The following is a 27,958-nucleotide window of genomic DNA, read 5'->3' as shown; positions in this document are numbered from 1 at the left end:
GAGTATAGAGATGAGGATGGAGGTCTAGATGTTTGAGTAAGCACTTGCATACATGAGTATAGAGATGAGGATGGAGGTCTAGATGTTTGAGTAAGTATTTGCATACATGAGTATAGAGATGAGGATAGAGGTCTAGATGTTTGAGTAGGCAGTTAGATTCATGAGTATGGAGATGAGCATAGTGTTTTATTTATTATGGAGAACTGACTTTTCTGCTTAATCCCACAGCAGTTTTCTAGGATGGGGGTCGGGTGGAAGTGGATGTAACTGACCTTTATTCTCTTTTGACTTGCGTCTGGGTGGGGTATGTGTCTGTAGTGAAATCTTCTACCTTTTCCCCTTTATGTTTCTGAAGCTGCAACCTTGCCAGTCCTTAAAGATAATACTTCTCTGATTCTTGATATTTCATCTAGAACTGCATTGAACTGATGTGCCTCTGTTTGGGTGTAGTCCCTGAAGCAGCTAGTTTTACTCCATATTTTTGCTATTTTCTTGAAAATTCCTTCCCTTCTTCACTATTTCTCTTCATTCCCAAGAAACCTGGATCCACTGACCTAGTGGTTATGGCAACAAGGAGTTAACAGCAATAAGTTTGGTGTTAACTCTTTGTTATACTGCCAACTATATTATGGTGTTAATAACAGTTTTAGCACCAACTCAATGTTATAGCAAATTCTAAAGGCCTCATCTTGTTCATAAGTGTATCATGAGAGGCTTTGTAATACGGCATTAGACTTTGTTACATGACAGATTCTGGGATATTTTGTTACATGTCAGAGATCTTGTTACATGTCAGGTTCACTTTCTCAATGGTATTATCCTGAGGTTTGAGAGAATCTATTCCAAGTGAACCCATAATAGTTCCATGTGATCAACTTACTTTTTCCACATGCTAATAAAATATGTTTATGACCATTTCTCTTGCCAGGAATAAAATTATATGTATACATCTTAATTTCTTGGGATTTGATTACTTCTTCTGCTTTGAAATTAGACCAAGTTTAGCCTGCCTTTGCTATTTTGGCATATCTCCAATTTTTCATGATTTTCTCATGTAAGTATGAATTTGAAATTTTTATATGCACAGATTTTCATTAACACTATGTCATATTCAGAGTTGGCAAAAGATGTCATTTTTGAGAAAAAAATAAAGACTTTTCTAGTAGAAAAAGAAGCCTGAGTGGTTTTCTGACATATGTTACTATATTTACAAAATAAACTGGTTTTAGAGATCAGTTTATAAATTTGACATAAGGTTTAGTATTTCCATTCTATTTCTTTAAACTTTTAGTTTTATTATGCAAATGACACAGGAAGCCACAAGATTTGTAGTCATGGACTAGCTGTGAATATATACAGTAAATCCTTTTCTATGCATTTTGTGGTTTAGTTGAAAAATTGTGGCTTTGGGTAGAAAATCGAGGATTGAATCCTGGTTCTGCTTACTGACAAATTTTGTAACCTTGGAGGTCACGCGAATTCTAGTAAACTTCTTTTCATCATCTGCCAAATAGAGGTAATCATAAATGTGCCATGGGTTGTTGCCTTTTATTCATTCAGCAAAGTTATTGAGTACCTGCCATATGCCAGGCACTATATGATAGACATCAAGGATGAAAGATGAAAGATTTAACCCAGGCCCCCAGAAAAATCATTGTCTCAGAAATAAATGTGTAAACACACTAATAAAATTGAGTGTGGTCATTTCTATAATAAAAGGATTATATTGGAAATGTATCATTTTACTGTACATAAGAGGTTTTGTTTGGCTGAAGTCTATAGAATAATTCTAGATTCTCTTCATATTTAAAGGTCTTCAAATATTTTAAGAACTAAAAATGAAAAATTCTCACCAAATAACTTAGCTACCATGCAGACATGTAAAATATAACTTAAATGTATGCTCTGGCTGTGTTAGAACTTCTTTGAATAATAAAGTTACGGATGAAACAACAATCTCCAGTCTTTATGGGGTTTAAAGCAAGCTACAAAGTCAACCTCAAAACGTGAGAAGACAATATGAAAGATTATGTGGTATGATAAAATATTTGGGCTGATAGGTTTCTTTAGCCTCTCAAAATTTAGAATAAACTGGATACATCTAGTGGAGCTAAAGACCAAGAATATATACTCTGAAACCAAAATGCCAATATTCTGTTCTGTCTCTGTTTTTACTAACTGTATAACCTTAGAGAAGTCAATTAAATTATCTGTACCTCCTCAGTTTCCTTCCCTGTAAAATGGAGAGAATGATAGGGTTGTTGTGAGGACAAAGAATAGTGCCTGGAACATAGTAACTACTATATAGGTGTTTCCTATTATAATAATATCAATATCAATAATAACATTGAAAATTGATAGTATAAAAATGAATTTAGTATTCTTTAGTTAAGGATTTTGCATTCAAATTCCAGGCAGTATAACTCATAAAGGAAAATACATTAAGATCACAAAGATTGGAAATTAGGAAGTAAAACTACATTATTTGCAGATGATCTGATCATCTACTTTGAAAATTCAAAAACATTTTACAGGCAAAATGTTTGAAATAATAAAATATTTTAGCACAATAGCTAAATCAGTATTTAAAAAACTCTATTGTATTTCCATATACTAAAATAAATATTGGCCCCAGTTCCCCAGTTGTGTTATTAAATAGCTCTAAGACCTTGGGTAGGTAGTTCCACTTCTCTGGTCTTGGTATTTGATCTTTCTGTAAACTGAGAGTGTTTTGTTCAGTCTCTGCTCTGGTCCCTCCAATTCTAATGTATGATGAATCTCCAGATGTTTCTGCCTTACCTCACCTTGTCAGTGGTGCCTTTTAATTAAAAAAAATTCTATGACTTTGCTAAGTGAAAAGTGTTGTTTTACATGATAATTTTTTTTTGGTTGGCATATGTATTTTTATTATTATTATTATTATTATTATACTTTAAGTTCTAGGGTACATGTGCATAATGTGCAGGTTTGTTACATATGTATACTTGTGCCATGTTGGTGTGCTGCACCCATCAACTCGTCAGCACCCATCAACTCGTCATTTACATCAGGTATAACTCCCAATGCAATCCCTCCCCCCTCCCCCCTCCCTGTGATAGGCCCCGGTGTGTGATGTTCCCCTTCCCGAGACCAAGTGATCTCTTTGTTCAGTTCCCACCTATGAGTGAGAACATGCGGTGTTTGGTTTTCTGTTCTTGTGATAGTTTGCTAAGAATGATGGTTTCCAGCTGCATCCATGTCCCTACAAAGGACACAAACTCATCCTTTTTTATGGCTGCATAGTATTCCATGGTGTATATGTGCCACATTTTCTTAATCCAGTCTGTCACTGATGGACATTTGGGTTGATTCCAAGTCTTTGCTATTGTGAATAGTGCCGCAATGAACATACGTGTGCATGTGTCTTTATAGCAGCATGATTTATAATCCTTTGGGTATATACCCAGTAGTGGGATGGCTGGGTCATATGGTACATCTAGTTCTAGATCTTTGAGGAATCGCCATACTGTTTTCCATAATGGTTGAACTAGTTTACAGTCCCACCAACAGTGTAAAAGTGTTCCTATTTCTCCACATCCTCTCCAGCACCTGTTGTTTCCTGACTTTTTAATGATCGCCATTCTAACTGGTGTGAGATGGTATCTCATTGTGGTTTTGATTTGCATTTCTCTGATGGCCAGTGATGATGAGCATTTTTTCATGATAATTTTGATATACTCTTTTTGATATAAACCTCCACTGAGTTTATAACTTAGTAGCAACTGAAATATTAATGATACCTAACATTTATAATGAAATATTTTGTGAGTATTTAACAAGTACATAACAATGTGAATACCAAACAGGATGTATTAAACTCAATAAAAGAGATAGAAACTGAATAGTATTTGGGGAAATTTCTAGTTAACAGTCACTTACTGGTCACTTGTGTTTATTTCCCTTTTCTTCCTTGGATTTTATAAAATTATAGTACAGAATTAAATTTTTTAAAACCCCCCAAAAACTATCAGCCCATGAGGATACTGATTTCTTCTGCATGGTTTGCTTATGTATCTCCAGAACCTAAAAAGTACTCCATTGCTTGTGGGCACTTAATAAATGTTTGTTGCATGAATAATTGAACAACACAAAGAAAAGAGATGAGGCCATTTGAAGATGAGATATTTCAACAAATATACAAAAGACAATGCAAGCGGGAAAGTCCAGTTTTACTTATATGGCAGATTAGATAACTTAATTGACCCTTTTGCTGAAAACAACTAGAAGCTGCAGGTTTTATGTGAGTCTTTTTATTAGCTATCAAGAAAGGAAGGAGGCAAAAATCAACATGAAAACAGGAACTCAGAAAGATAAGCATAGCTCAGCTCACTGCTTTTGCTCTGAAGGTAATTGACGAACACTGGTAACCTTAACTCGCATGGCTTTGAAAGCATCATGTACAAGAGATCAAGCCTAATATGAGGACTTCTCCCTTCTCATAACTGAGAATGCCTTGCAGTGAATCCTTTGATGAAGTCTAAACTTCCTAACTCTGAGAAGACAGCAAGGAGAAGTGTCTTAATCTTTTGTGTTTGTTGGAGAAAAAAGCTATCTATACTAAGAATTTTAACTAAAAATTAGCAATGATTGAAATGCGTAGCCAAAATTGACACCACCTGAGTTGCTAAAAACAAAACAAAACAAACAAACAAACAACAACTTCTCAATTTGATAACTAAGTTAAAAGTGTCCTAGATTTGTAGTATCCAGAATGCTTGACAGAAACAAATGTCACAACTCTTGCAGAAGTCCTTGAACTAGGCTCAATAAATATCTAGTTTCAAGGAATATAAATTCCCAGTTTAAAATTAAAAAAACACTGACACAAATGAACACCATGACACCTGGCAGAAACTACAGATAAAAGAATCAGACTGAACCTAAAATACTTCAGATATTACAATTATTAGGGAGAATATAAAATAAATGCATAAGCATAAACTGTTTTCTGTGTAACAAATGATTTAAAAATTCAGCGGCTTGCCAAAATAAGAATTATATTTTGCTAGGGATTTGTAGGTAGGGTATGACTTTGCTTGGTTTTTATGAGAGATGATGGGATTTTCTGATCTTGAGTTCAAGTTGAAGGTTGGTTTTAGGTCTATTCCATGTGCTTCTTATTTTGGGACTCAGGTAAAAGGCATAGCAGCTACATGGGGCATGCTTTTCTTATGGTGGGTTACAGTAGTGCAAGAGATCAAGCCAAGTAATGCAAGCACATTTAAAACCTTGCTCAAACACAGCATATGTCGTGTCTGTTCACATTTCATTGGAAAAGCAAGTCATTGCCAAGTCCAACATCAGTGGTGCAAAGGGGAAAACTCCTGCATGTTTGGGGAAAAAGGAGAATGAATATTTCATGAACTGCAATCCAATTTACTAAAACAAGCTTAAATAAGGGAGGTTATTAAAATATTAATTATGAACAGACTATAAAAATGATCAAGCAAATTTGAAAAAGAATCCAAGAAATGTGTAAAAATGGAAAATAAGATTTGCAATAAAGATTCAATGACAATTTTATAGCACATTAGATATAGCTGAAGAGAGAATTAAACTAAACTATATATCTGAAGCAGCATAGGAAAACCAAAAGATGAAAAAATGTAGATAAGAGGAGAAAGGACATGGATAGAGTGAGATATAACAAATATTTGGTCAGAGAAGAATAAAAGAGAGAATGAGGAAAGAAAATGTTTAAAGAAATTTTGGCTGGAAATTTTCAAGAACTTAAAGAAGACAAAAATTATCACATTCAGGAAGCCTAATTAATTTCAAATAGGATAAATGAAAGTAAATCTACACCTAGATCCATACTGCCAAAACTGGAGTAAAATTATTATTGCAGTAAAATTCCAGAGCATTAAAGACTCAGAAAGTATATTTAAAACAGCCAGAGGAAAAAAGACTACCTACAAAAGAATACTAGTAAGTCACTCAGCTGACTTCCGAATAGCAACAATGGAAGGCAGAGGACAGTGGGATGACATTTTTCCTATGCTGAGGGGAAATACTGATCAACTCAGAAGTGTATAACCAATGAAAATATCTTTCAACAATAAATGCTAAGTATAGTTATCTTCAAACAAAATCTGAATTAACCAAGATATCCTTATTACAGGAAATTCCAAACTTCAAGGGAACAGAAGTCATCTTTAATCAAAGGTTGAGCTATAAGAAGAAATGACAAATGACAGTAATAATTGATAACCAAATAAATAAACATTGATAGTATAAAGCAAAAATGTTTAGCAGGGTTAAAATAAAATAGTGGAAAATGAAAACACATGGCAAATACTCTATATACATTTGGTGAGTAGTGACAAGAAGAAGCATAAAGTTATTGATAAAATTAGAACTTTGGAAAACTAAGTATGCATGTTACATTTCTAGAGTAAAAACTCAAAAAAGAAATGTGATAGAGTGTAGAGAGAAAAATCTGAATGAGAGAAATAATCAGTGTAAAAGTAGGCAAGGAAAAAATTAAAAGGAGCATAGAAAAGCCCTGTCAAATAGAAAGTACACAGTAACATCATAGTAATAAACTGAAATAAATAATTTTTATGGTAAATGTAAATAAACTAAACTCCCCTTTTGAAAGACAAAGATTATGAGGGTGGCTATATATACAAACTTAAGATAAATACTGTTTACAAGGGCCATCCAAAGTACATAGACATGAAAGACTGAGAGTTAAGGAATGGAAAAAGGGAGATCAACAGACATGGAAATGAGTCTCTGATATACTAACATCATTTGTGGTATTTGAAAAAAAATAACTTTTTCCGAGCTACACTGGACACTACATTCAAATACAACTACATTCAAATATAACCCCCATCTTTAAATGTGTAACTGGCCATTTCTTGATGAGACTATCGACCTAGATTAGTTGGGATTTCTTTCCCTGATGTAGTGCCACAGGCTGTCTTGAGCAAAACATTGCCCCGGTGCAGCCCTATCCTGTTAGTGTCATTTATAAGTAATATCCTGCCTTTGGTATGGATTTGGATTTTCACAAGGGCCTTCCTTGTTAGGAAAAAGATTTTTAGAATGGCGCACTTTAGAACTTCTTGAATCACCTGGTGGCAGCAATCAGCTCTTTTGCCTTGTGTGAAGCTGTCTGTGATTGTGGGATATTTATTTTGTTTAGATCAGCCCCTGATGTCCCCAGCACAGCTGAGTGGGAGTCATTGTGTTTTTGTTCTGCATAGTTCCTGGGTCAAGATTTGTCTACTAACTCCTACTGCCTCTGTGTATGTGAGGATGTGGAGTACATTGTGTTAAGATATGGTTACTGGGCATTTAGCTAGGCTCACTTACCAGATTGCAGCGTTCGTTTCTATATATCTGTCTTACAGAGTACATGATTCAGGTCCATTTCTCAACAAAATGATAAACTGCTTTGTACTAGAGACCTTGCAGTTCTCTAATAAATAGGTGGAAAATGTTAATGTTAAAATTCACAGTGTTGTGGTTCCACTGACACTTTGCTGCTTCCTGCTTTTCTAACTCTTAATGTCACATTTTCCGTTAGAGTTCTGGGTGATTTCCTCAACTTTTTCTTCCTCCTTTGATTAATACCCACTGTGTTAATTTTCTTATAGCAGAGTTCCAGGCATACTGCTTTTGCGCAAAACATTCCATTATTCTCTGGCACTTAGAAAAAAATTAGTCAAACTGCCTACCCTAGCCTCCAGGCCCCTAATGATCTGACTCTATTCTTTCTTTCAAAGCAAATGTTAAAAAATCAATATTTCCCTTTTGTCATCCTCAATTCTTTCTAAGTTAAAACTTGTTCTTTGTGCACATACTATGTTTCCTATTTCCTTGCCTTTGTTCACGTTTTGCCTTCTGCCTGGAGTACCCCCCACCCCACTCTCATTTCTATAACAAATCATATTATTATTTTGGTAAATTCTGGGAAAAATAATTTTCAAGTATTATTTTGTGTAAAGACTAACTGAATAGTCCAAATTATCATGGCCAGAGTAGGTGAAAACTAGCTAAGTAGTCTCCTTAGAGAGTTCCTTATTAGTCAGATTTTTCCTAAATGTGTTGAATATTACCTTAGACTCTAGCTCTGTGTGTGTGTGTGTGTGTGTGTGTGTGTGTGTGTGTGTGTGTGTGTGTTTGAGAGAGAGAGAGACAGACAGCGGAAGGGGTGTGGAGAGAGATTGAAAGAGAGGTCTTGTGAAGGTATATGTGTACTTGGAAATGGACATTTCACCAAGACTGAGCATCTTTTTTCTGTAACGTCTTATTTTAGTGGATAATGCTAAGAGTAAGTCAAAAAATACGTTTCTTTGCAGTCAATAAAGAGGTTTGACCTACACTCCTAGAAAGGTAGGTGAAATGAACTCATTCGCACCTCTTTCTATGTACACAGGACATTTTTTGGGTATTGCAGACAGTGTGGAAAAGCTCAACGTCATAGAGTCTGAAAGCTGTGAGGACCTGGTCAGTCCAGCCAACTCCAGAGAAAATGTTCTTCAAAGTGGGTACATTTTGTGAAGTCAGTGATCTCTTACTGATCCGATTTTATATGTCCTAACTTCTCTGTCTTCATCTCTGACTCAGATTTAGTAAGAAGAAAGAAACGCAAACCAATGAGAAACAATGGTCATTCTATTATGAGATTTGATATGATTTGAGAAAGTTATTACTAATGATATGGACTAGCGATTTTCATGTGGTTTTTTTTTTTCCCAGTAGATTCTTAGGGATTCTGAAAAACACCTTATAGAGCATGTGAGAGGTAAGGAGGAGGCTCTCCTGGACTGAACTGTGTCCTCTCCAAATTCGTATGTTGAAGCCCTAACTTCCAATGTGACTGTATTTGGAGATAGGGCCTTTAAGGAGTAATTTAGGTTAAATGAGGTCACAGGTTTGTGACAACTCTAATTTATTAGGACTGGTGTCCTTATGAGAAGAGGAAGAGGCACCAGGCATCCGGCATGTGAGCCCACAGAGGAAAGGCCATGTGAAGACAGAGAGAAGGCAGTCACACACAAGCCATGGAGAGAGATCTCCCCAGAAACCAACCTTGCTGACACCTTGATCTTGGACTTTCAAGCTTCAGAACTGTGAGAAAACAAATTTCTGTTGTTTAAGCCACTCAGTCAGTGGAATTCTGTTATGGTAGCCCTAACAGACTAATATAGAGGTCAAGTAGACAAGTCTGGTCTCTGTATTTCTATTGGAACTGGATTTACACTGCCCCTATGAGTTACATCTATGGGAGTTTGATATAAATTGTTAAAAAATTGAAGCAGATAAATATAAAATTGTAGAGCAATTTATCCATGTGTTGTAATGGAAACATTTCTTTTTGGTGCTGGTCCCATGTTGTGTTTATAAGTGGAAAGTTTCTTCCTCTCCAAGTTCACAGGACTCCTTTCCTTTCTAAGTACTCTACATGGCTGGCCACATCATTAAAATATGAGTTACTTTGATGGCAGAGAGAATATATCACTTATCTTTATGACTTCTCCTTCTCCTGTCTTTTCCACCCCTTTCTGCCAATGGCATACTTAGTCATGTGTACTTAGTAATGTTAAATATGTAAATAAATTTTACCTATTGAAGAATGGCCTCTATAGCCTCCTAGACAACATATAAACCTATATTGTAAATCTTCTAGTAACAGAAAGCAGAATAGAATGCAAGTTTTTAAAAATCTTTAAAGATTTCTTCTAAGAGTTTGTTTTTTCATAAGTAGTTCTTACCACTTTTGTCTCTATAAAAATTTTTTGTGCCCTCTTATTGCCTAGAATATTCTCTATTCAGAGATTTTATGAAGAATATTCACCTGATATTGATACAAGCACAAAGTTAGAATTAGAAAGCTATTACTGGACATGATTCCCATGCATTTCCCACAATTATTATAACAACTGTAGATTTCAGTTTATACATCTCAATTAATCCTCACACTACCCTGTAAGGTTGGTAATGGTATTCTCATTTTTCATTTGATGGAACTGGGATGCAAGGATGTAAAAGTAACCAAAATTATACTGATAATAAGAAGGGCATTTAAGGTTTGAATTATACATTTTATTCTACATTGTGCTTCTTGCTTTTTATGTGCTTAACTATGTAAAAAATAAAAGCTGTAGAGACATACATTTATAGGATGAATAGTCAGATATGAATCCGTATGGTCAATTATAATCAGGTCCAGATGGTTAGTGCTCTGAGCTACTAGAGACCCCATTTGATGCCCCAGTTACCTACCATCATACAATTAGGATCAGTCGACACTTAATAAAGAAGATGGCATAATTTGGTGGAAAGAACATGGGCTTTGAAATCCGTACTGAAATAAGTTTTCAGCCCTGCCACTTACTACCTGTGAGAGGTTGGACAATGAAGAGTTAACTCCTCTGAACCTCTGTCTCTACTTGTGTAAAATGTGAAGAATAGTAACGAGTTTCTTATGAGAGGTACAGGAGTCAGCAAATGAGAACGCATCTATGATTGACCTTGACACAGAGTAGGCACACAGTGGGCATTCAATAAATGCTAGTTGAATCTGAATCTTAGTGTTATATATTAATATAAATTAGTGTAAAGTGAAATCTCTCCTTTTTATGGTCTGAATGTGCCCCCTGAAATTCCTGTACTGGAAACTTAATCCCCAATGAAACAATGTTGGAAAGTGTTTGGGGAGGTGTTTAGGTCGAGCCCACAAGAATGGATTAACACTGCTATAAAAAGGGCTTGTGGGAGTGGGCACACCCTCTCTTGCCCTTCAGCTTTCCAATATGTGAGGAAACAGCAACATGGCCCTGCCCAGATGCTGACACCTTCATCCTGGGCTTCCCAAACTCTAGAACTATAGGGAAATAAAAATCTGCTCTTTATCAATGACCCAGATTTGAGTATTCTGTCATAGCAGCCCAAAATGTACTAAGAGACTCACTCATAAGGGTTTACAGGCTAACTGTTGAGATACTGAGGAATGAGGACATAAAGGCAGTCAAGGCTGAGTGCCAAATGAGAGAAACCATGACAAGTCACTGGGGAAGGAGATTCTTGAGGGCTAGGACAGTTAGGACAACTGACTTCTTTTAGGAGATCAGGCTCAAGCTGGGCCCTGAAGAAAGACAAGCTCTTATTTATATAGATGGGGGAAGAGGGTGTGTGTGAGTTGCAGAAAGGGAGAAATGCCTTGGAAGAGAAATGTGTATGGAAAAAAGCATAGATAATTATGGATTGTGCAGATCCTGTAAGGTGGCTGATTGATTGTACTTTACAATTTACAAAATCTTTTGCCTCATTGAAGCCTCTCCTCAGATCTAAGAGGAGTAGAGGACAAATTTTACTGTCTCCTTTTAAAGAATAAAGATGGAACTGAAACTCTGAGAAGTAAGGTGACTCGGCTAAGGTAGCACCTCTAATCTATAACAGAGTGGTGCATCAAACTCCAATCTGCTGCTCCTGAGGACTCAGGGAGGTGGCAGGAGGAGGGAGGGAATAAGACTAAAGAAGTTAGGGAAAAGTTTGTGACTTTGAATGACAACCTTAGGTTTAGGGATTTTTTTTTCCTCTATCTGTAAGTGTAAAAAACCGCAAAAGCTTATGACCAAAGTACACATACAAAGTAACATTTTTGAAGATTACTTTGGCCACAGGATCTGGGGTGGATGTCTGTTCCTGAGACAAGGCAGTGTTCTTCTAGAATCTATTTCTTCTAAGACCATTGTCAAAATGAGTTTTAGGCCAAAGATGGCTCTGTCCTTTATACCATCTTAGAGAAAGCCCTCTTAATCAGGGAAATGGAGCTATTAGCACACTGGCAGCCTTTTCTGTTCTGCATTTTAAATTGTTAATTCAATTTATTTCTGTATAAAATATCTGTATAAATCAAGCCAGTTTGCAAAACTGACAGCTCCATGAAAAAAAAAAATGTTAGGGGAAAGAAGATCAGATGCATGACTAAGCTATATTTTAATTTAAGCAAATGTTCTGATTAAATCATAAAGGGAATAAAAATGGCATAATGGGAACATCATAACTTACTGAATTGGGTCAGGTTTATCTCTCCGTATAGCGTCAATGCAGTGAAGCAGTGGGCTTGGTGGAAAGATTGAGCTTTTGGAGTAGGTCAGATCTGGGTTCAAATCTTGAACAAAAATTTGGTGACTTTTCCTTCACTGTTATAATTAGAGCATCTAGGACAGTATCAGAGTAGGCACTGATACAAGTACAAATCCTCATTGAAATTAAATGAAATGAGCACTAAGCCCTACCACTTTCCAACTGGAAAACATGGGAAAAATGAGTTCACCTTAGTAAACCTCAGTTTTCTCACCTGTAAAATAGAGATAATGATATTCACTTTATATAATAGTTGTAAGGATTAGCAATAGTAAAAGTATGGGCTTGTGGGATGGGTTGGTTTAGATACCAGCTCCATGACCTGAGGTCATAACCTAGAGTTACCTCTTGTGTTACCCAGCATGCTTTGCTGAGCTGAGATCATGCTCTGAAATGCCCTAACTGATCCAGACATTACTTAAGTTTATATCTTTTGCAAGGATTAGCAGGGTTATTATGCTAATAGATGTTGAATTGTCAAAATTAAACTTTTTAGGGTAGCATAACTTTGATTCAAATTATTTTATTTTATTTCTTCATTTAGAGATGCCTACATGATGGGCACACTGGAAAAATTATTATTATTGTATGATCTTTGATCTTTCCTACTGAGAGATACTATGTTCTTTTATCTTTCAAATTCCTACAACAAAGTCTCTTTTAAAGTGTTGCCATTTTGAAGATGAGCAAACAGACCTGGAGAAATCTAGTGACAAGTTCACAGACACACAGAACATAAAAAGCAGTGCTGACATTTGGACAGGACTTTTGGATTCAAAGCCATTGTACCTTACAGGTGTGTTCCATATACATTTGTTAATTGAATTAATGGGCAAAGGCCAGTCATACTGGGCTTTAACTTCCCTTTAGTCACAAGATGTTCTTTTAGCTCCCAGCATGAAGATATTAAAAACAAGAATCTGGCTTTGGTTCAGTTGCTAAAAGCATGTGTAGTCTAGAACTGTTAGATTTTTGGTAGACTATTCAGAAGTATATATCAATCTTACGAGAGCAAGGACATTTGCTCAATTTATTATGTACCCTCCCTTACACCAAAAGAAAAAGTAAAATAAAATAAAAAGGCCAAGGTAAAGTGGCTATGAATTTAATGTTCATAAAGGCAGCAGCGCACATTTATTATGTACTAATTATGTAACAGGCCTTGTGCTGTGTGCTTTACATACATTATTTCACCATGGCCCTCTGAGGAAATAGTGTTGTCCACAAGCTTTAAAATAAGAAACTGCTCAGAACTCTCCCTTGACTTCCTATCTCATTCAGGGTGTTGCCACATTTCTCACAATGGCTCGGAAGGCCCTCCACAACCAACTCAATGACCATAAATTGAGTGTAGGAAACACAATATGGAAAGTGAGATTAACATGTGTTACCTCTGCCCTACTGCAGTTATGGAAATGCTCAATGCAATGTTACAGGAATATTGCCCAGTGTGAGGAAACCTAAGTTCAGGCTTCAGGGTCAAACCTTCCATTTTCATGGCAATGTTTGAGAAAATCCAAATGAAAAGGGGCAGAATGTTGCCCTCACGTCACACAGAGTACAGACTAGACAGAGGGTCGCAGTGTGACCAAAAAAGACAGAGGACTTTCTCAGAAAGTGAGTACTAAAGGGCAGTCACTGTGTGGGGCATATGTGAGGAAGCAAATGTCCTTGAGGATACTTTTGATTAAAAACAAAAGAAACCACATTTTCTTTATCCAGTCTATCATTGATGGGAATGTAGGTTGATTCCATGCTTTTGCTATTGTGAATAGTGTTGCAATGAATATACGCAGGCATGAGTCTTTGTTAGAGAATGATTTACATTCCTTTGGATATATACCCAGTAATGGGATTGCTGGGTCAAATGGTAGTTTTGTTTTTAGGTCTTTGAGGAATTGCCACCCTGTCTTCTACAATGGTTACAGTCATTTACATGCCTACCAACAGTGTATAAACATTCCTCTTTCTCCACAACCTTACCAGCTTCTGTTATTTTTTGACTTTTTAATAATAGCCATTCTGAGTGATGTGAGATGGTATCTCATTTTGGTTTTGATTTGAATTTCTCTAATGATCAGTTGGAATGATGGATGTTGATGGAACACTATGCAACCATAAAAAGAAATGAGCTCATGTCCTTTGCAGAGACATGGATGGAGCTGGAGGCCATTATCCTCAGCAAACTAATGCAGGAACAGAAAACCAAATACCACATGTTCTCAATTATAAGCAGGAGCTAGATGATGAGAACACATGGACATATAGAGGGAAATGACACACACTGAGGCCTACCTGAGGGTGGAGGGTGGGAGGAGGAAAAGGATCAGGAAAAATAACCAATGGGTACTAGGCTTAATACCCAGGTGATGAAATAATCTGTACAACAATCCCCCATGACACAAGTTTACCTATATAACAAAACTGCGCATGTGCCCCTGAACTTACAATAGAACTTCCAAACAAAACAAACAAAACAAAATATAGCCTCTAATTAAAATGGAGAATGAGTAGCTATGGAGACAAAGGCTTTTCTGTAGATACTAGAGACAAGAAGGAGGTCCTGTTGCTTCAAAATGCTGAGGTTCCTTGAGGATGTCAGTGTAGCCTTCATAAAGCTCCAGATCTCTCTCCTTTGGGGCCATGAGGGGTTATTTGCTAATCTAGAAGCTGGCATTTTGGGTGAACTGGATGTTAACTCAGTTCACTCTTCCTTTTTTTTGGTGGCCATGGAGAAGGGATTGTGAGAGATTGAGAAGTGGAGGCTCTGAACTCCTTGTAGAGCTGTGCTGCTCACCTCACCCTCCACCTGGGTGAGCAAGAGCTGCAGATCCAAGGGCTTTGGGCCACTAGACCTCTGGGTGGTGAGGACAGACTGTGCAGAGAAGTCATCAGCCTAGGGATGGCCTTACCACCAGCTCTCTAACCCTGTACTTTACACACTCCTGACAGGTAGAAAGTAAATTTGCATAACAAACTGTTTAAGTATTCAATTTTTATCCAGCTGCAAGGCACTCTTTGTCCTCGGCAGTTCTAATGATTAGTGACCCCTTCAAAATCAACATCATTTGTCAAATCAAATTAGCCTTCTTACTAACTGCAAGGCAGTGACATTCATCTTTTTGATGCTTTCAAACCAGTCGGAGGTAAAGTTCTCAGATGGAATGGGGCTTGGTTTGCTGCATGAGTCACTTCCTCAATGAGGCAATTGTCAGAAAAATAGGAGACGTAGCTCTAAGGTAAATATTGTTGGGTCATTTGAAATGTATGCAGATTTGACATTTCCCTTCTGATTAGCATGTCTACACATTAAAGTTTTCTGTATGTCACATCGGATAGTTCAGATGCCAGGGTAATGTCAGTGAGCACTTGATAGAAACTTAATTTTGCTCCTGATGAAGAAAATGGGAGGATTAAGAGGAAAGCTTAAGGTGAGAACCTTATTTAGAGTGACACATGGACTGTACAGGGGATATTCAGAATAAAAAAAAAATGCTGGGAAGGAAAGTGTCATTGTCTACCATGTGTCAGTTGCTTTATTACCTGTTTTAGTCCTTTTAGGGATATTGACTTCATTTGGATAATTAAAAGAGGTGAATCAATAGGCTTACTGCCAACAGATAGTAGAATAGTAGAACTGAAAGTTCAAGCTCCTGTGTGTTTGACGCTAAAGTCCATATGCTTCTTGCTGCAGAGTGTTGCCTCCATAAGATGCAAAATATCCAACCTAGCCCTGACATGAAAACTTCATTGAAAGTACCCAACAGTGCATAAGCATCCTGACTCTGTCATTAGGTTGCAAATTTAAAATCAGAAACTCAGAACATTTCTTGATACAACTTGCTTCTTTTGTAAATAATGACTCTTCAGTCTCCACTTGAACACTTCCAGTGGCCAGGAGCTAGCTTATGATTTCACCATTCATCCATGTCCACATTTGTTTCTATGTCCCTTCATATACCAATAATTATGTCCTTCCATATTTAAATGTACAATTGTATCTGTATCTAATTATGACTTTAGAGTATTTGCTCTGTTAGGGACTGTGCTGTGTCTTTCACTTATTATATCATTTATCAACACAAGAAGCCAGTAAGATATGTCCTATTATTACATAGACTTAACAGAAAAAAATACTTGGACTTAAAAAAGCTAAGTAGCTTGCCTGAGTCTCCTGACTAAGGAGCACCATGTCTAAGTAGTACATCACCTCAAAGTTTCAAACTTTTTTTCTAATCCGGTGGTAATCCACAGCTCATAATATACAGAAAGAGCAATATCAGCTTTCATCCTCATTTTGAACTTGCCTATCTAATCCTGCTTTCTTATTTTGTGTTGTCAAAATCATAGAAAATATGTACTTGTTCAAGAACATTGGCACAGTGCTGGAACTAAATCCAGGCTTTAGAGATCATCTGTACATAAGGGCTACTGCTAGGCACTTTTCTTATACCCATCACCATACATGAGATCTGGGGTTGGCAACTATGGCCTGCAGGCCAAATCTTTGTTCATGCCTTATCTTTTAAATAAAGTTTTATTGGAACATAGCCATGCTCATTCATTTACTTATTGCCTTTTTTCCTCCAGTACAAGAGCACAGTTGAATAGTTGTGACAAGACCATACATCCCATAAAGCTAAAATATTTACTCTCTGATCCTTTTGACAGAGTTTGCTAACTCCACATTAGGACTCTTGAATAAATCTATCATGTTGTCTATGGAAAAGGTGTACAAAAGGGATACAGAGTATCTGGGAGTGGACATGCATGCTATAGAATAAGTTGCAGAGTAATTGCCAAAACAGTGTTTTAAGCTGGAGAACCAAGACAAAGAAATGCTATCCAAAATATATATTAGTTCAAGCTCTCTGCTATTAATGCAGGGATTCTAAAATTGCTCCTTCAATTCTCACCAAAGGGTCAGAGGATATTAACTTTATTAACTTATCCTGAATCTTCCCTGTAAAACAGTGATTCTGTCTCTCTCTCTCTCTGTCTCTCTCTCTCTCACACACACACACACACACACAGACACACACACACACACACACACACACACACAAAACTTTCTGAACCATGAATAAAACCCCCAAATCTACTGTCATAAAAGCTTGGAATGAAACCAGGACATCTACAATTTCAAAATGCTTTATCAAGCAACCAATGTCTGGGTATCATTGCCACAAGTAACTACAAATATATCTAATTTCTCTTGCAGTGAGCATTTGAAGATAGTTATCATTTTCTTGGCTTTACATACATCTACATGTCAATAACTTGACCTTGGCTTTTATCGGAGCTGTCACTTGGCGTTTCCACTTGGCATCTCAAACTTTTCCTGCCTCAACACAAATTTTTGATTTCCCCACTAAAATCATCTCCATTGTCATTAATGGCACCGCTCCCTATTCAGTTGTTTAAGCTCATATTCTAAAATGTTTCCATGCTTTTTTCTCCCCCCCTCATATCCTATCCACATGTAAGTCTGAAATATATCCTGATTCTGTCAACCTCTCCCCATCACCACATTAGGTCAAGACACCATTATGTCTCTCCTGGACTATTATGAGACATCCAGATCTTGTCCTTGCTTGGATTTTTGAAACCCTACAATCCACAATCTATTCTCCCCAAGATAGTCATAGTGACCTTCCTAAAATTATGTCAAGCTATTTTGTTACTTAAAGCCCTTCAATGATGTTTCATTACATTTAAGAAAAATACAAACTTGGTACTGTGTTCTGCAAACTACATGGGCTGACAATTGCCTAATTCTGTGAATCCATCCTTATCACTTTTCTACTCAGTAATTCATCCTAGCTGCGTGAAACTCAAACTCAAACGTTTCTGATCCATGAAAACTAAGCTCACTCACTTACTGGGGACTTTGCACTTGCTGTTGAGCGTAGAAACTTCTTCATGGCTGGTTCCTCTTTATGCAGGAGTCAGCTCGGAGCACCCATCGCTGACTACCCTATCTAAAGCAGCTACAGTAAATCCTCGCTTAACATCGTCAGTAGTGTTCTTGGAAACTGTGATTTTAAGTGAGACAGCTTACTGTATAACAAAACCCAGTTTTACAAAGAGTTAGGTTCCTGTGGCATACAGTACATCACTTCACTTAACGTTGCCATTTCCAAGAACCTATCAACAATGTTAAGTGAGGACTTATTATACCTTAAAGCAATATATTGTTTTTATTGCAGCATCTTCTTCAAGTTTCCATGTAGCTCTTATCGCCATAAACATTATTATGAAATTATCATGTTTATTTGATTGTTTATTATCTGCCTTTCTGCAAAAGAATACAAGGGCCACAGGAATACACCAAGTACCTAGAACAATAAGTAGTACATATACTTGTTTAATAAGTATTTGTTGATTGAATACTGCTTTTCTCTTTAATCTTTTATTCTTCGAGCTAAATCTCCCTACCCTTTCAAACATTTAGCAAAATATACTATGTGACTACAGTGTGAATTGGTTAACTGTAATCTGTTCCCTGGTCACAAACAACCTATTCCAGAGCAGAAATTTCTATACTTTCTAAGAGGAGAAGCTGGTTTTCACTTTCCTTTGCAAGCTTCCTGTGCATTTAGTACAATATTGTATACATGGTGGGTATTGAATAAATGTTGATGAATGGATTGTATAATGACTTTTGGGGTCCATACATCAAGATTTTCTTGAAGGGCAGATAATTACTTGTACTTTATATCTGACATTTTAATATAACTGGTGGTGGTCATTATCCTTAGGGATTGCATCCTAGTCAATTCTTTCAAAAAAAAAAAAAAAAAAGAAGAAGAAAATAAGCAAAATTACTTTGTGAGCAATCCACAATTGGATTTGCATTTAAAAATTGCCGAGTGAGCACTCCTGCCTGATGGCCAAATGAAATTCATCTCTCCTAACTCAAGGTCTCATCTATTTGGAGAGAAGGGAGCTGGACTCACGGAGTGCTGCCGGCTCTCTAAATGGTAAAAGTCATCACTCTCATTATTTGTATTTTCAGGCTGCCTACGATGTTCTCTCAGTGTGCCAGCCAATGAGAATATAGAGATGGCTAAGAGACTGTCCCTATTTTTCAGCTTTCCGATTCTAGGTTACGTGATCAGAGGCCCTGTCCAGCCTGCACACTACTTCACGGAAGTGCCCCATATTCTTGATGAGGGCATGGGTCAGATGTCAGATGTCCATGTTCATAATAGTCTATCCCCTCTTCTGGACACAGCTGTTGGTTCATAGATAGACATCTGACCCAGTGCAGTTAGTTTCTATTTCTCAAAAGTTTGAGTTAAAGGAATAAAGGATAAGGGAGTTGGCCCCTGAGTTGAGTAAATGGTAGAAAACAGATGTCCATCTGTGTTGCTCTGGTCTCTGGGAAGCCTTTATTTTTGACCTTCTTGAGACCTGATTGTTTATTTTTGCTTTTAGATTTCAATGAGGTCTTAAGAGAATTCGATAGGCTTCTGTTTCTTGCAGCAACGCTTCCACAAGAAGCAGCTATGTAGATGGGGAGACATATAAACTAAAACCTGTACTTCAGTGCGTTCAGTGCCATAGTAGATGTTTGGGCAGGTTGCTATGTAAACAAAGAGGGAGTTCCTTAAACCTGGTCTAGGAATGTCAGAGGAAGCTTGCAGAAGGCATCAGCTAAACTGAGCCATGACAGAAAAGTAATAATTATCTTGGTAAGAAATGGTAGGGAGAAGAAAGTCAGGTTTAGGCAGCATGAACAAGCCAAGTGGAATGCAAAAGAGCAGGTATATTCTGGGAAGCAGAAGTGTAGTATCATTGGAGCTCAAATAACAAGATGATGAAGTGGCAGGAAAGCACCTGGAGAAGCAGGTAGGCGCCAGACCATGGGGTGTTTGCTGCTAAGGTCCTAGGAGTGGGGGCTTTACCTTGCAGGTTTCTCACCTGCTGAATGACCAGTTTTGATCCTTTCTCTGAAGGGATCCAAATCACATCCTCAGGCACCTTCTGGTTATTTCACAATTCTTTCTTTAGGCGTGACCAAAGGCAAACTTATGAAAAGAAGCACATGGCATGTGGAAAGAAGAGAAGATTCAAAATCAGTAGTCAGGATTTGAGCCTCTGCTCTTGTGCTTTCTAGCTGAGAAACGTCAAACAAGGAATTCAACATTACTTTTCCGAGCCTCTCTTTCCTCTTCTATGAAATGGAAGTAATAAAATATCTACCTCCCAGAGTTACAGTTCAGATCCAACATATATACTTTTAGTGCTCTATCATATGTTAGTTTCTGAACTTGCTCTTTCTCAGGAAGCATCCCACTGAATTAAAAACATCTGTTGAGGTAAGTACTATTGTCTCTTCAATCAAATGGTGAAACTGAGGCTAATGATGACAAAGAGCCTTGTTCCATTTCATACACCTAGAAATAGGAGAGCTGGTATTAAAAATTATACCTGTTGGACTTTATATCAGGTGCTCTTTTCCCAAACTACAGCTGCTTTATAAAGAAGCAAATGATAATTTTTAAAACAACACAATAGCAAAGCCATGGAATCAATTCAGTTTCCTATCAACTGTGAATTGGATAAGGAAAACGTGGTACATATATATCATGGACTACTATGCAGCCATAAAGAAGAACAAAATCGTGTCTTTTACAGCAACGTGGATATAGCTGGAGGCCATTACCCTGAGTGAACTAATGCAGAAACAGAAAACCAAATACCCTTTGTTCTCCCTAGTAAGTGGGAACAAAACAATGGTACATATGGACATACAGATGGGAACAGCAAGACACTGAGAACACTAGAGAGAGGAGAGAGGGAGGAGGTCAATAGTTGAGAAACAACACATTTTACTACCTGGGTGATGGCTTAATTTGTACTCCAAACCTCAACATCACTCAATATACCTTCATAACAAATCTGCATATGCACCCTCTGATTCAAAAATAGAAGTTGAAAAAAACCTGTATTTTCTCTAAAAAATTTTGCATATGTACTAGTTGATGCCCTTCGAGTGGGTAAAATCCATGCCTGCTGAACTCTCACCTCTTTCTTTTTGTTTTGGAGAGCTTTTATTTCTCAAGTGCCCTGTGTCTTCTTGGGCTTGTTTCTTATTCTAGACAAAATGCTTCCACACACTGGGGGTTTTACCTGGCCTGCTCATCAAGGCATCATCTGCGTCCAAACTGCTTATTGGCTACTTATCAAAATGGATCTTTCTCTGCTCTTCTTTTGCATTCGGGTCTTGCTAAGAATCTAGAATTCGCCTGATAGATTGACTTACCCTAAAGTCAAAAAGGCTTTTATTAGCTTATTTTATGGCTCTGTACTGTGTATTTCCTTTTAAACAGAGGTTCCTTGGAGACTAAATTCCTTAATCCAGCATTTCTTAGGTTTGCTCTTGGGAAGGTTAGTACAAGAAGATGGTCTATTTGAAAATAATTCTTGAGAATCACTATACTGGTTAACATATTAAAAGACCCAAGGAGTCCTACAGATTTTTTAAAAAGCCTTTGCTTATTGATTCTCCTTGGTTTGACTGCCAATTCTCTTTTTTGTGGATCATCTGCTAATATCTAATAAATTTAGCGTGACGCAGAACAAATGTTGAGAAACAGTCAACAAAAAACTGTCTTTGTGAAAATTTTGGCATTACACTCTCTGGAAAAAGTGATTTTTGTGAGTAGAGCTATGTGAGTATGCTTCTGAAAACACAACATATAGGCATTCTTCTCAGGAGTAGACCCAGGTTTTGTGGCACTTGAAGATTATACAGTTGGTAGGGGACTATCTAAGAAAAAAAATTAGTGTATTAATCAAAATTAGGTTTTGAAAGGGGCCTGTGTAAGCAAAGAGTTCCACAGAGTAAACTTCATTGCCTGTATTGTGAATCTACAAAAGACTGACCTTTTTCGAGTGAGTATAAGCCTGGCCTGGCCTATGTTCACGTGGTGAGTGAAAGAATAGTAAACCAGGAAAAAGAAGGCTTATGTTCTTGGTCAGAATTGTCCATTTTACTTCAATTCCCTAGACTCTGTGACTTTGGATAAGTCACTTTATTTCTCATCATCAGTGACTTTATTTTTAAAAAGGGGTATTAATTGTCTTCTGGATGATAAAGAATCATTTTGAAATGATAATTAATGGGGAAGCATTTAGCACTATACAAATTGAGGTTATGATTCTTGTCAAAATGCTTATTAATTCTAAGGACTACACATATGTTAACAATCATTATTGCTAACATATCAAATAAAAACAAATCTGGACTTAAGTAAAGGGAGATTTGATTTTTAAAATGTTACAATAAAAAAGATAGACTATTGCAATAGATTAATGAACCTAAGATCTCCATCTCAAATGTCAGGCAGAGAAGAGCTTTTTTGTTCTTTATGGGAAGGAATAAACAAAGCTAGAAAGAACTGGTGTGGGGCGTGGAAAATGGGTAAGGGGGTGGCATGATGAGACAGTTGATATGCCTTCCCTTGTCTCCCCAGTTCAGTTGATTTTCAGGAGAGAACAGTAAGGAGAGGTTGCTCCAAGTTCCAATGCTCAGCAGAGGATCAAAGAAAAGAGACCTGGGGGAAGGTGAGACACTTGAATATAGTTGGATCAAATCAAATTGGTAGGCATTCTATCCAGGTTGGTGAGTGGAAAGAAACAGTTAAACTAATCATTTATGAGACAAAGAGTGGGAATTTGGAGGATGTGTGTACGGCCTTGTCAAAGGCAAACAAAGGAGTCATTCACAGGTCTTTTTTAAGTTGTGTGCAGAAGAGTAGTTCTTTGCAGTAAGCTATTCTTGGAGAATATATTAGGATAGGGGAATGTCTTAACTTTTACTGTTTTCCAGGAGCACAGGGCTCAGGTAAAGTTCAGTATTATCAAATATCACCATTATGATTGTTTTTCTTGTGTGTGGTCAGTCATTCAAAATGCTGCATCTTTGGACAAGTTACTTAACTCTTCAGACCTTCAGTTTTCTCAGCAAAATGAGAATAATTATAATAACAACTAGCTCACTAGGATACTGTGATGCTTGAATGACCTAATGACTATGCAAGTGCCTCATAAGGTATAAATATTGTGGAAATATTACGCATTTTTTTGTTGTCATTGTTAGTAGTTCTTTAGGCTCTGACTTCTTCATTTCCTTGATGCAGCGAAAATGGGGAAGGGATGAAACACTGCTTAAATGAATCCTAGATACCAGACACAGGGCTGCTCTATACTCTTTCTCTCACCAGGTGCATAGAACCCTGAATTGTCATGTGCATGAAATCATCTACTTTCATCCAAGGAATATGGAAAAGAGATGGACAAAGAGAAACCTCAGCTACATTCGCCTGTTAATAATTGATTTACTTTATTCTGGAAGCAATTAGCTTGTTGTTCCATATAGTTTTCTTTGAAAAAGGCAAAGGAAAAGATAAAGAGGAGAAAAAAAATCCCATCAAGCCCATATTGCACATTGGCTGCCAACAATGTTTCTTTAAAAATAAAATAAAATGTTCTGTTGTAGATTTTTTTTTTCCTTTTGGAAAGATACAGGAATTGCAAAGAGAGTGCCAGACAGCACTAGCATATGCTTATTTTTCTAACTCAATGTGGGCAGCCTTTCTTAAACATTTTGTATAAATATATTTATTCTCCCACTGAGACCTTGCCTGCCAGGTTCAGGAACAACTGAGTAAGCAGATGAGTTATAAACCAAGGAAAGAAAAGGAAGAATTGCCATGGAAATGCTGATGGCCCCTTTATTCCAGTTGAGTACATTGCCCCAGTATAATAAATTAGTGGTTGATGTGTTGATGATAAATCTATAGTGGTTTTCATATTCAAAGTAAAAGATATTTCACTCTGTCTTTGCTGCAGAAATAATCAGAAAGCAAGGAAATGTTGACATCCGGTGGGCAAGACTGAAAAAAAACACACACACAAAAACCCTTTGGTGCACAACCCACATTTGCAAGCTGTCTGCATTTCTTGTATTGGCCTCAGCTTTGACAAATGCAAAAAAGTCACTAATATTTTGACACTCTCCCTGCCCAAGTCTGATACCAGCTGGCTGCGAAGCCACATATTCATTGTTCTGCTGGATTTTAAAGACTGGGTCCTAGCCAAAGGACTGGACTGGATCCATTCATTCATTTTCAAGATTGAAGTTGCAGCTTAACTGTAATGACCATTTCTCAACTCAATCTGGAAACCTCTTCCAAATCCAACAGATGCCTGAGAGGCAAATGTGCATTTGGATTGGAAGCCACTCTCTCTGAGAAAGAAACAAAAGGTGATCTTTGAATCGGAAAACAATTCCTTGTTTTAAGAGTAATTATCATTCTGTATATTGATTGTGCGTTATTTTTTTAAAATGCTCATGTTATTAGAACATTTGTAAAATGCTTATCTTACTATTTTAAGTGAAAGTGAAAATTTAAATTGCAGATACAGTATGACAACAATTATGGAAAATTATGCCCAGAAAAAAAAATTGGCAGAAAACACACAAAATGTCAAAAACATTAACAGGAAAGATCTTTAAGGTTATGGTGAGCTTTTTCTTTTACTTTCACGTACTTTTCTTCTATATCAAGTTTTACATTTATAATTGGGGAAAAATAAATTGTTTGTTTCTTTGGACATGTGTTCTGCTTCTTTTATTCTTACTGTATTTTGAGCTCTGGTGACCATATTCTTCTAGTAATCATAGGCAACTATTGCTCAAGTGTGCTACAGCCTTGGAAAATAAAACCATTCTATAATTACAAAAAATGCTTTGCTTTCTACATCTAAAAAATGCTCCCCTGCTGTGTGTTCCTGCTGTACCATTTTTCCAGTCACTTAATAATTGGAGACATTAACCCTGATCGCTTGCAAATTTTCCATTTAAGTTTATTTTCAGGTAAACAGATGCTTGGGAAAACTGCCACCATAGGGATATAGGAGGAAAGGATGTTAAAACTTGATCCTGAAATCATTTGAGGTAATTATTCCCAAAGCATAATGAGATGCTTATATATTTGAGTGTCAGAGTAATCTGGAAGAATGGATTTATATTAATTTTTCATGTAAATATAATTTAGTGTGTCCTTACTGTGCGCAGATCCTATGTGAAGGCTTTGTATGTACTCTTTCACGTAGCCCTCATAAAACTTTATAAAATATGTAATGTCATCTTATCACTTTTCAGTTGAGGAAACTGATACTTAGATGGATTAAAAATTTAAAACTCCACCAGTCTGATTCCAGCTCATGCTAGAATTTTACCCTGTAGCTATTGGCTTTTGTAATCAGGAAGACTTGCCTTCTGATCTCAGTGCCTCAGAAGGGTCACTTAGAAGATGGTGACCCCAGTTTTCTCATCAGTAAAATGGGGACAAGAAAATCAAAGACAAAGGTAATAAAAATCTGCTCAGTTGCAAGGGTGAAAGTAGTTAATGCCATCAGCATCAGTTGGAGAAAATCCCTCTGATTCCAGGGCATCTCTTCCAAGTAAAAACTACCAAAATGAGCTCAGAGATAAGCATCTCTGGAAATGTTTCTTTGTCCTGCCTGTAAAAATTTGACAGTATTTCTCCACAGACTGTAGCCATATCCAACCCTGTGGCTCACACAGCACTGATTAAAAAACGGATTGCCAGCAGTCATCTGTGATTGTCTACCACGAAGTGCTGCTCTTCTTTCCCTCCGCCCAATTGCCCCATGCACTATTCATGAGTTCTACAATATTCCAAACTTTAATTCCCACAGATTAATTCTCACTAATTATTCACCATATAAACCTTCGCAGGAGAATTCCACTGGATGCTCTTCCATCCTGAGGCAGGGAAGGCAATGTCGAATCGTTTTTTGATTTCAAGTGGAAAACAAACTAATTATGTGGAAATATGATAATAGATTGCGCTGCAGGGACCAGTCCTCTGCAGGCTTCAAAATGTTTGCTTACGATCGGCTCTTTGTGTTATTTCTTCCAGGAGGAGCTGCCCTTTCATACTACATCAACATTATTGACTGGCCTGTGATTCCTTACTTGGAGTTAAGATAATTTGCATAATTGTGTATTACTTCAGTCTGGTAGAAACAAACAAGATGTTCGGGTGCTAATGATCAGGCAAGCAGCGGTGACTGCTGGGAAAAATAGCAGTGGTCAAGTCCAAAAACAACGAAGAACAGCTTCTGCTTCTCTCCTTGGCATCTTTCATCACTTTCTTTGACCTAGCTTGGTTCCACTTGGCCGCAGGCATTGTTTCTAATCTGTCTGTCCAAGCTTAGGAGGTGATCTGGCTAGGCATATATTCCAAATCTGCAAAAAATGTAAAGCACTGTTAGGCTGTGAACTTTCATACTTTGTATTTGCTTAGGTCACTTCTTCTGCCTAAGCATGAATCTCTTCCTTCTTCTCTCTGACAGAAATGGTCTTATCCTTTGAGATTCAGCATTTATGCTGATCCTCCTTTGGATATCCCCCAACTTTTCCACCTACTATGCATCATTCTTGAAATGAAAACAATATCAAATGAACAGAGTAGATACAGGAGGCACAAAGTAGATGCTAACCACATACATTCTCATTCAATTAATAGTTTTTGAGCTTTACAGTTTGCTAGCTTTATTCTTGTCACTCCTCATAGAGGAGCTAACAAGTAGGACAAAAACAAATCCCCCTTTCTTTTAATTCTATGACACTTCCCTTCTCTGTTGTAATGCATATCCCTATTTAGCAATTGTTCATTTGGACTTGTGGTACACCTGATAGAGTGATAACTTACTATAACTCCATGACCAGACACACAGTAAGTGCTAAATAAATGTCTGTTAAATGGACTTGATATTTCAAAAGAGTGGATCATGCAACCTCTTTGATGTACGAAATCAAGTATACAAATAGGGGTACATTACTTGCCAGCTCTATATGGTTGGTAGTGACTGCATCAAATGCTGAGAAAAGAATTTTGAGGCTGCATATGCTCAGTGGAAAAGTTTTTTGTGATTGCTTAGTAATGCCTGCAATGAAAATATTAATGGAGAATAGCAAACCACATGTTAAGTGGTTATCGCATTCTTGCTAAAAAAAATTTAACCTTGGGCATCTTCAAGAGACTTAATAGCTATACATATGTGTTTGGTGGGTGGAGTTGATGAGTTTTTCAGGTTGCCTACAGTTCGTGTTAAACAGGTTATGATCTACCAAGATGATTGCAATATTTTGGTTTTGAACATTAAGCCCTTGAAATAAAACATTTTAATTTACTCTCTACGGAAATAATAAGATCTGCCGTTATTGGGCTAGACACCTTCCATGTATTATCCTATTTAATTAGTCCCAGCAACACTGCACATTAGGTAATTTTAATCCCATTTTACTGACGTAGAAACCAAAGCTCAGAAATGTGACCAAGATAAAAAAGATTATGAATGGAAAATCCAAAATTTAAGTCCAGTTTGTCCTGACTCCAAAGTATATGTGTTCCACCTGTATTCCCAAGACAAATTGTTATTTACTTCTTCCAGTCTAAAATGTACTGCTTTGCATTTTGGAGAAAGTGGCCCTTTGACCTAGTGGACAGTGAGACAAACAAATGTGAAGCATTCCAATGATTGTGGTCTTTGTGGGTGCTAGAGGAGCAGGGACCTTGTGTAAGGGTGTATGTGCAGAGAGACTGAAGTGGGAAAGTGGTTTGAAATAGAAAAAGATTGAAAATGGAAAATAACTCCTTTCATTGAGTGTATTTTTCATGCCAGGAGTCGGGTTACTTACTGAATCGTGAAGACTTTTAAGGATGAGCATTATCAGCTCCATTTCTCAGAATAACAAAACATGAGCTCA

Source organism: Mandrillus leucophaeus, unplaced genomic scaffold, assembly GCF_000951045.1.
Source record: "Mandrillus leucophaeus isolate KB7577 unplaced genomic scaffold, Mleu.le_1.0 Scaffold14, whole genome shotgun sequence".
Classification (NCBI taxonomy): Eukaryota; Metazoa; Chordata; class Mammalia; order Primates; family Cercopithecidae; genus Mandrillus; species Mandrillus leucophaeus.
This window is presented reverse-complemented; position numbering follows the sequence as displayed.